Below are 9069 nucleotides of genomic sequence, written 5' to 3'. Positions count from 1 at the left end.
CAGCAGACAAGCACTACAAAAAAGTGTTAAAGGAAGTCCATCAGACTGAACAGAAAAGATGCCAGATGAAAACCCAGACATGCAGGAAGAAATAAAAAGCACCAGAAATGCTAAATATGACTGTAAATATAAAAGAATACTGTTTTTAATTAATTTCTAAAAATTATTGTCTGTTTATAGTAAAAGTAATAAAAATATATAATAAATATATAGAATGTATAATATATGTAGAAGTAAAATATAAGGCAGTCATAGCCAAAAACGCTGGAGGAAGGGAAAATTACTTTACACATTAAGTAATATAATAACCTATGGTAGATTATGATATTTTTGCTTAAGTTAGCAAAAATAATACTGATAATACAGAAAAGTGTAACTAAATAGTCAACAGAGAAAATAAGATGGAATTTTTTTTTAATTTCTTTAAATGCTAGATTACTCCAAAAGAAGGCAGGAATAAAGGAACAAAAGAACAGACACAAATGAACAAATATAAAACAAATAGCAAGATGATAGCCTTAAATCCAACAATTTCAATAATTAAATGGAAATTAAGCACTTAAAAGACAAAAATTGTTAAACTGGACTTTTTTAAAAACAATCTATAATTCTATGCTATTTACAAAAGACAGAGTTTAAATCTAGCCAACAATATAAGTCAAAAGAAAAGGTTAGAGAAATATACACTTTGTAGAAACTAATAACAAGAAAGCTTGTGTGACTAAAATAATAATAGCTATGGCAGACTTCAAGGCATTGCCAGGGATTCAGAGGAACGTCTCACAACAGTGAAAGGATTAATCAATCAGGAGCATATGACAGCCCTAATGTGGATGCGTCTGATGACAAGGCTTTAAAATATACGAAGCAAAATTTAACAGATTAAACAGGAGAAATAGACAAATTCACAGCTAGAACTGGAGATCTTAACACTCCATAATTGGTAGAAAAAGCAGATTTTTAAAGATCAGTACAATAGCAATGAATGAAACAACAAAATTAATGAATTTGGCCCAATTGATGCATGTGAAACACAGAATGCACACTCCTTTTAAATGCACATGGAACATTAACCAAAATAAACCATATGCTGGTGCATAAAACATGCCTCAAAGGGTTGAAATCTTACAAGGGATGCTTTCGCGCAATCTGAAATTAAATTTTAAAAATAAACAAATAAGCAATTATTTTAAAAATTAACTAGGAAAAAAGTCCCTCCAAATATCAGGGCAAAGAAAAACTCAAAAGGAAATCATTAACTGTTCTTATCTGAAAAACACAACAAATCAAAATGTGTAGAAAATAGCTGAAACACTGATTACCAGGAAATTTATAGTTTTAATTTTACATATAAGGAAACAAGAAAGTTTTAAGTCAGCAGATTAAGCTTTCACCTCAGAACCAAGCAAACGAAAAACAGAATAACTCTAAAGCAAATAGAGAAATAAAGAAATAATGAATATTACAGAGTTTAAAAAAATCACAGGAAGGCTGGGCAGGGTGTTTCACGCCTGTAATCCCAGCACTTTGGGAGGCCAAGACGGTTGGATCACTTGAGGTCAGGAGTTGAAGACCAGCCTGGCCAACATGGCAAAACCCCGTCTCTACTAAAAATACAAAAATTAGCTGGGCTTGGTGGCACATGCCTATAATCCCAACTATTCAGGAAGCTGAAGCAGCAGAATCACTTGAACTTGAGAGGCAGAGGTTGCAGTGAGCCCAGATTGCACCAGTGCACTCCAGCCTAGGCAATAGAGCAAGACTCTGTCCCAAAAAAAAAAAAAAAAAAAAAAAAAATCACTGAAATAGAAAATACACTAGCCACGAAGAAAATCAGCAAAGCAAAAAATCAATTATTTTAAAAGATTAATAAAATAACAAGAATGATCCAGAAAACAAAAGAAAATAAGGTAGAAATTACCAATATCTATGAAATGAAATATCTAATGAATTGAAATTAGAAATTCAATACCTAATGAAATGAAATTAGAAATGTTCTGCAGACATTAAAAGGATAATAATAAAATATTATGAAGAACTTTATGTCAAGAAATTTATTAACTTAGATGGTGGAACAGTTCCTTTAAAAATGCAACTTCCCAAAACTGTCACAAGAAGAAATAAGAATCTCAAGAACTTTCTATTTTTTAAATAGAAGCCATAAATTAAAATAGTCTCACTTTAAAAACTAACAAAAAACCCACACACACACAAAAAAAAAAAAAAAAAAAAAAAAAACCCACACAAAGCAAACAAGCCTCCAGACTCAGACGGCTTTATTAGTGAATTCTACCAAATATTGCAAAAAAATACTTATACAAACTCTATCAGAGAACAAAAAAGGAAACACTCTCAACTCATTTTATGAGACTAACAACCCTAATACAAAACTTTGACAATAGTAGTACAATAAAAAAATTGCAGATTAATATAAATAGAGATGCAAAAAATCATTAACAAAATATTAGCAAATTGAATTCAGAAACAGATGAAAAACAAATGTATGGGGTATATCACAGGAATGCAAGGTTTGCTCAACATTAAAAATTAATAAATTTGGGGTACAAAAAAAAGAAAGAATGAGTGAGACCTGCTATTTGATAGTACAACAGGGTAACCATAGTCAATAATAACTTAATTGTACATTTTAAAATAACTAAAAGAGTGTAATTTGGCCAGACGCGGTGGCTCACACCTGTAGTCCCCGCACTTTGGAAGGCTGAGGCGGGCGGATCATGAGGTCAGGAGATCAAGACCATCCTGGCTAACACAGTGAAACCCCGTCTCTACTAAAAATACAAAAATTAGCCGGGCGTGGTGGCAGGCGCCTGTAGTCTCAGCTACTCGGGAGACTGAGGCGGGAGAATAGCGTGAACCTGGGAGGCGGAGCTTGCAGTGAGCCGAGATCGCGCCACTGCACTCCAGCCTGGGCGACAGTGCAGGACTCTGTCTCAAAAAAAAAAAAAAAAAAAGAGTGTAATTTGATGGTTTGTAACACAAAAACTAAATGTTGAGGGGATGGAGACCCCACTTTTCATGATGTGATTATTACTCATTGCATGCCTATATCAAAACATTTCACGTACCCCATAAATATATACACCTATGTACCCACAAAAATTAAAAAATTTTTAAAAAGTAATCAATATAATTCAACATATTAACACAATAAATATGTAAAACCGTGTGATAGTCTCAATAGATTAAGAGAAAGCATTTTATAAAACTTAGTAGTTATTCAGCCAGGCGGGGTGGCTCACGCCTGTAATCCCAGCACTTTGGGAGGCCGAGGCGGGCGGATCACGAGGTCCTGTATAACACGGTGAAACCCAGTCTCTACTAAAAATAGCCGGGCATGGCGACGAGTGCCTGTAGTTCCAGCTACTTTGGAGGCTGAGGCAGGAGAATGGTGTGAACCCAGGAGGTGGAGCTTGCAGTGAGCCGCGCTAGAGCGAGACTCCGTCTCAAGAAAAAAAAAAAAAAAAAAACTTGGTAGTTATTCATAAATAAAAATTCTCAGCAAGCAAAAGGTAGAAGAAAATTTCCTCAATCTGAAAAAGAATTTCTATGAAAAATACATAGCTGACAACATATATAAGGATGAAATATTCAACATTTGCCCTCTAAGACTAGGAACTAGGTAAAGATATTCATTCCTATCAAGTTTATACAGTACAGTACTGAAGGTTTCAGTAGTCCTCTAAGGCAAGACAAAGAAAGGACGTAAGGCCGTCTTTATTTGCAGATGACATGATTGTAGAAAAATCCAAAGAAACCTACACATTTCTAGAATAATTAGTGAATTTAACAAGATTGGAGAGTTAAAAGTCAAAATACAATAATCAGTATTATTTTTAAACACTAGCAACAAATGGAAAATAAATTTTTTATTAAAAAATATTATTTTTGCTATGGTTTGAATATTTGTCCCCTCCAAAACTCATGTTGAAATTAATCCCCAATGTAGCAGTGTTGATGGGTGAGCCTTTAAGAGGTGATTGGAGGCCGGGTGCTGTGGCTTATGCCTGTAATCCCAGCACTTTTGGAGGCTGAGGCAGGCAGACCACGAGGTCAGGAGTTCAAGATCAGCCTGTCTAATATGGTGAAACCCCGTCTCTACTAAAAAATACAAAAATTAGCTGGGCATGGTGATACACACGTGTAGTCCCAGCTACTCAGGAGGCTGAGGCAGGAGAATCACTTGAACCTGGGAGGCGGAGGTTGCAGTGAGCTGAGATCACGCCACTGCACTCCAGCCTGAGGAACAGAGTGAGACTCCATCTCAAAAAATAATAATAATAATAAAAAGAGGTGATTGGATCATGAGGGCCTTACCCTTATTAATGCATTAATTCATTCATGGATTAATGGGTTAGTGGATTGTTTGGTTATCACAGGAGCACAACTGGTGGCTTTACAAGAAGAGGAAGAGAGACCTGAGCTAGCCTGGTAGCACCTCAGCCTCCTCACCGTGTGATATTGGAACTCTTCAGAGAGTTCTCACCAGCAAGAAGGGTCTTGCTAGAGGCTGTTTCTCAACTTTGGATTTCTCAGCCTCTATAACTATAGAAATAAATTTCTTTATGAATTACCTACTTTCAGATATTCTAAATAACAAAAATGGACTACTACAATTTCCAATAGCATTCAAAAAAGTAAATATGTTGAAACAAATTTAACTAAAAAATGTGCAAGACCTCTATACAAAAAAAAGTATATAACATTGCTAAAAGAAAGTAAAGACCTAAATAAATGGAAAGATATCCTATACTCAAGGATTGGAAGACTATTGTAACAGATGCCAATTCTAATCCAAATTGATCTATAGATTCAATGAAATCACAGTGAAAACCCCAGCAGGATTTATTATAGAAACTGACAAGCTGATTCTAAAACTTATACAGAAATGCAAAGGACCTAGAACAGCCAAAGCAATCTAGAAAGAGAACAAAATTGGAGGACTTATAGTACCTGATTTCAAAACTTGATATGAAGCTACAATTCTAAAGACTGTGTGCTATTAGCTCAAGGATAGAAAAAGACATCAAAGTAACAGAAAATAAAGTCCAGAAATTGACCCACACCCATATGGCCAAGTGATTTTTGGCAAAGGCACAAAAACAGTGAGGAGAGAACAGGCTTTTTAACATACGGTGCTGAAATAACTGCAGAGCACATGGAAGAAATTAACTCTGGCTATCACCTTGCCCCATTCACACAGCTTCATTCAATATGGACCATAGCCTTAAATATCAAAGCTAAAACTAAAAATATTCTAGAAGGAAACATAGGAGGATATTTTTATAATCGTAGGATTTATTAGACACGTCCTAAAAGCATAAGCCATAAAATTAAAAAAAGAATAAATTACACTTCATCAAAATTAAAATCTTTTGCTCATAAAAACACACTATTATTTTAAAAAGAGAAGAAAAGCTATAGAATTGTCTGTGAAATAATTATTGAACCACATATATCAAACCAAAAAATTATATCCAAAATGTGTAAAGAACTCTTACAAGTCAATGAGAAATAGACAGACAACCCAATTACTGTAAAGGAGAAAAAGAAAACACAAAAATGGCCAGGAAGTGCATGAAAAGGTGCTCAACATCACCACCCGGGAAATGCAGTGATGTCATTTACACCCGCACAGAGGGCTAGAATTAAAAATGTACAATACCAAGTGCTGATAAGGATGTGGAGCAATTGAAATTCTTATGCGTTAATGGCAGGAGGGAAAAAAGGCTTAAAACACTGTAGGAAGGTGATTAGCAACTTCTGTTGAAGTTAAACATACACCTACCCTACACAGGAATATAACCAAGGGACATTAAGGTGTAGGCCCACAAGAAAACTTACATAAAAATGTTCATAACAGCTTTATTCATAATAGCTCAGAGCTAGAAAAAAAAATATATATATAAAAAGGATAATCAATAAACAAATTAAACAAATTGTAATATATTTAAACAAGGGTGTCTCCAGAAAAACTAATAGGCTGAACCACTGATACTTGGGTGGATCAAATCTCAAAAACATGTTTAAACAAAAGAAACCAGACACATTCTATAAATAGGAGGTTCAAGAGCAGGAAAAACTAATCTATTGTGATGGAAATCAAAACAATGACTGCCTTGGCTGAAAAGGATTGAAACGTAGCTTTTTGGGAGGATGGAAATATTTTATATCTTGATTTGGGTTCATAGGAATACATATACTGTCCATGGGAATACATATTTGTCAAAATCATTGAACTGTACACTGAAATCTGTTTACTTTCCTCTATCTAAATTTGCCTCTATTTAAAAATAACAAACATTTTAAAGTGAGAAAATTGATGGGAGGAGCTTTGGAGTCAGTGTACACATGCAAGTGTTTCAGGAAGTTTTGCTACAGATGGGAGCAGAGAAATGGCATAGTATGTTAGATACAGTGAACTCCAAGTTTCTCTTCAAAGAATCAGTATGTCAGTATGTTCAGCTCTCTTACTCCTTGGTTCTCCATTTTAAAGTTTAACTTCCTGGTTCTCTTCGCTCTCTTGCCTCTAGTTTCAGTAAACAACTTTCTGGCCAGTTCTAATCAGTAGTTCACATCTGTTCCCCGGGTCACCTGCTCTGACCTCAGTCACCTCTGGTAACCTGCTCCACCCTAACTCATCCTGAATCACCTGTTCTGTAACCGCCTTCCCACCAAACTACTAACTCTGCCACTCTGGCTCATACTCCTGCTCTCTTAAAATTAGACAATCGGAATTAGCTTAGACTGTGCAGTCCAACCCTAGCCAACAGGGGAAAAACACAGCAGTAGGGGCTACCTGCATCAGGAATAAGAACCCTTTCCCGTCCCTTGTTCAAGTGTGTTCTCGCCATTGTTCCATCCATGAGTTACACCCTTCTATAGAAGTAAAAATTGCCTGCTGAGAAAAGTAAATTTATGTTTGGGCACTATTTCTTCTTTTCAGCACTGAGGAACAAGCATTTGTTTCTAACAATAGCTGATGGGGCAATATGAGGAAGACACATTTGTTTATTTTTTAAGACAAGAGAGATGACTACACAGTTGAATGCTTATGGGAATGAGCCAGGAGAGGGGCAAGGACTGCTGAAGTGATTTCCTGGAGAAGACGGAGGATGTGAGCTCTAGACCCCCAGGAGTGGGGCTGAATTGAAGTTAGAACCCAGGTGGACCCTCTATGGCAAAGGGACAGGAAGGCAGAGGATATGGGACAAAATGGTAACAGGTGGGGGATGATATGCTGGGATCTGTGGATGTAATCTCTTCTGATTATTTCTCCTTTTGCAGTGAAGTGGGAAGCAAGGTTTTCAGATGAGCATGAAGATGAGGGAGGAGGTTGTGGAGGAAAGGATTGAAGAGTCCTGTAGGATCTGGGAGAGGGCTGGCCTGCAGTAGAAGTCCGCCAACCACAGCCCTCAGGCCAAATCCTGCTGCTGCCTGGTTTATATATGGCCCAGGAGCTAAGAAAGGATTTCACATTTTGTAATGGTTGAGAGAAAAAAATCAAAAGAAGAATAATTTTTTTGGCATGTGAAAATTATATGAAATCTAAATTTCAGTTTCCATACATAAAGCTTTATTGGAACATAGCCACACTTCTTCATTTCTGTAGTGCCCGTGGCAGCAGTGTTGAGTGAGAGCAGCAGAGACAGGTGGCCCATAAAGCCTGAAATATTTACCACCTGGCCCTTTACAGCCCATTTGCCAACCAACATGATTGCTGGGCAGAACAAAGAGTTCACTTGAGGATTGTGGCCTCGAGTTTATAATGAAACACATCCATGTAGTTGTATGCTTTTTGTTGTCTGTAACGTGGCAATAATTAGGCCACAGTTTGGTTGCTGATTTAGCTAAATAAGATCATATATGTAGAGTTTCTAGCATAAATGAAGTATTTATCCAACATGAAACCCCCCCCGCCCCGCCCACCTATTACCACTACCTCCTCTTGAGGCTAAAATGCACTGAGGAAGTGAAGTGCAGAGATCACAGTGGGATTCTAGTCAGATGGGGGCTGCCTCCTGAACCAGTTTTTCCTGTTCCAAACTTCTCCTCCGTAAGGCTGGCCTTCTTTTGCAACCCTTCGGGGTGACTGGTCAGCTTTGCTTGTAAAACAACTACAACAACCCCAATTCAAAACTATTCTGACCTTGCCCCTTGCAGGACAGTTCTGTGGGTGGCCCTGGGTCAATCCATTCTCTCCCACTTTTTCACTTGTAGTTCTCAAGAATAACCATAGAATGTGCTGGGAATGCAACGTCCTGAGTAAGGAGGAACGGCCCAGACCAGCCCCAGTTCTGTGCCAGTCCCTCCCGCAACAGGATGTCCTTCAGTGCTTTAGCCCAGTGTCATGGTGCCCTCGGGGTATAAAACCCAGGGCAGGTTGCTTTCCAGTCCTTCAGCTGTGGTGTAAGTGGGCACGTGCAGACAAGAACCCATTTGCCCTGAGCAGCTTCCTGAGCCTTAGGGGACCTTTGTCATGAATCCTAGGCTTCTATTGCCCCTTGCTTCTTGTCTGTGAGGAATGAAGTTGTTTCATGTACTGTGTGAGTGTTCCACCTCTCCAGCCTTGAGCAAGCAGTAGAAATTGCAGCCAGAGTCAGTGGGCCGAAGTGGTAACCCATGCACAATAAACCTGCTTTGCACGCCTAATCCTCGCTGGCAGACAGAGCTGTGACCCAGCATCTGTGGGTTCGAGAACTTAGATTCAGAGACCAAACCAAGTAGGAGCATTTAGGAGGAGCTTCCTCCACCCGGCCCCTCACCACCCTCACCATGAACACTCTCCCACCAATGCAGTTCCATAAAACAAACACAAGAAAGAGTTTGAGAGAGTGCCGGTGTCATTGTTACTTCCCATGAATGAGAATTGCCATTGCCTTTTTAAGATGTTTTAGAAATTTTAATCCAGTAGCAAAAAAAAAAAAACACTATTTTCTTAAATTTAATTAATTTACTAAACTCCTCATGGTTCGTTGGATTCAATCCTGTATCTGTGATCTTTCTGGGTCCATTACACTCATGGGATTCGACTTCATCTCTTCGAACTCA

This window comes from Symphalangus syndactylus, chromosome 22, assembly GCF_028878055.3.
Source record: "Symphalangus syndactylus isolate Jambi chromosome 22, NHGRI_mSymSyn1-v2.1_pri, whole genome shotgun sequence".
In the NCBI taxonomy this organism is placed as follows: domain Eukaryota; kingdom Metazoa; phylum Chordata; class Mammalia; order Primates; family Hylobatidae; genus Symphalangus; species Symphalangus syndactylus.
Note: the sequence above shows the minus strand (reverse complement) of the source record.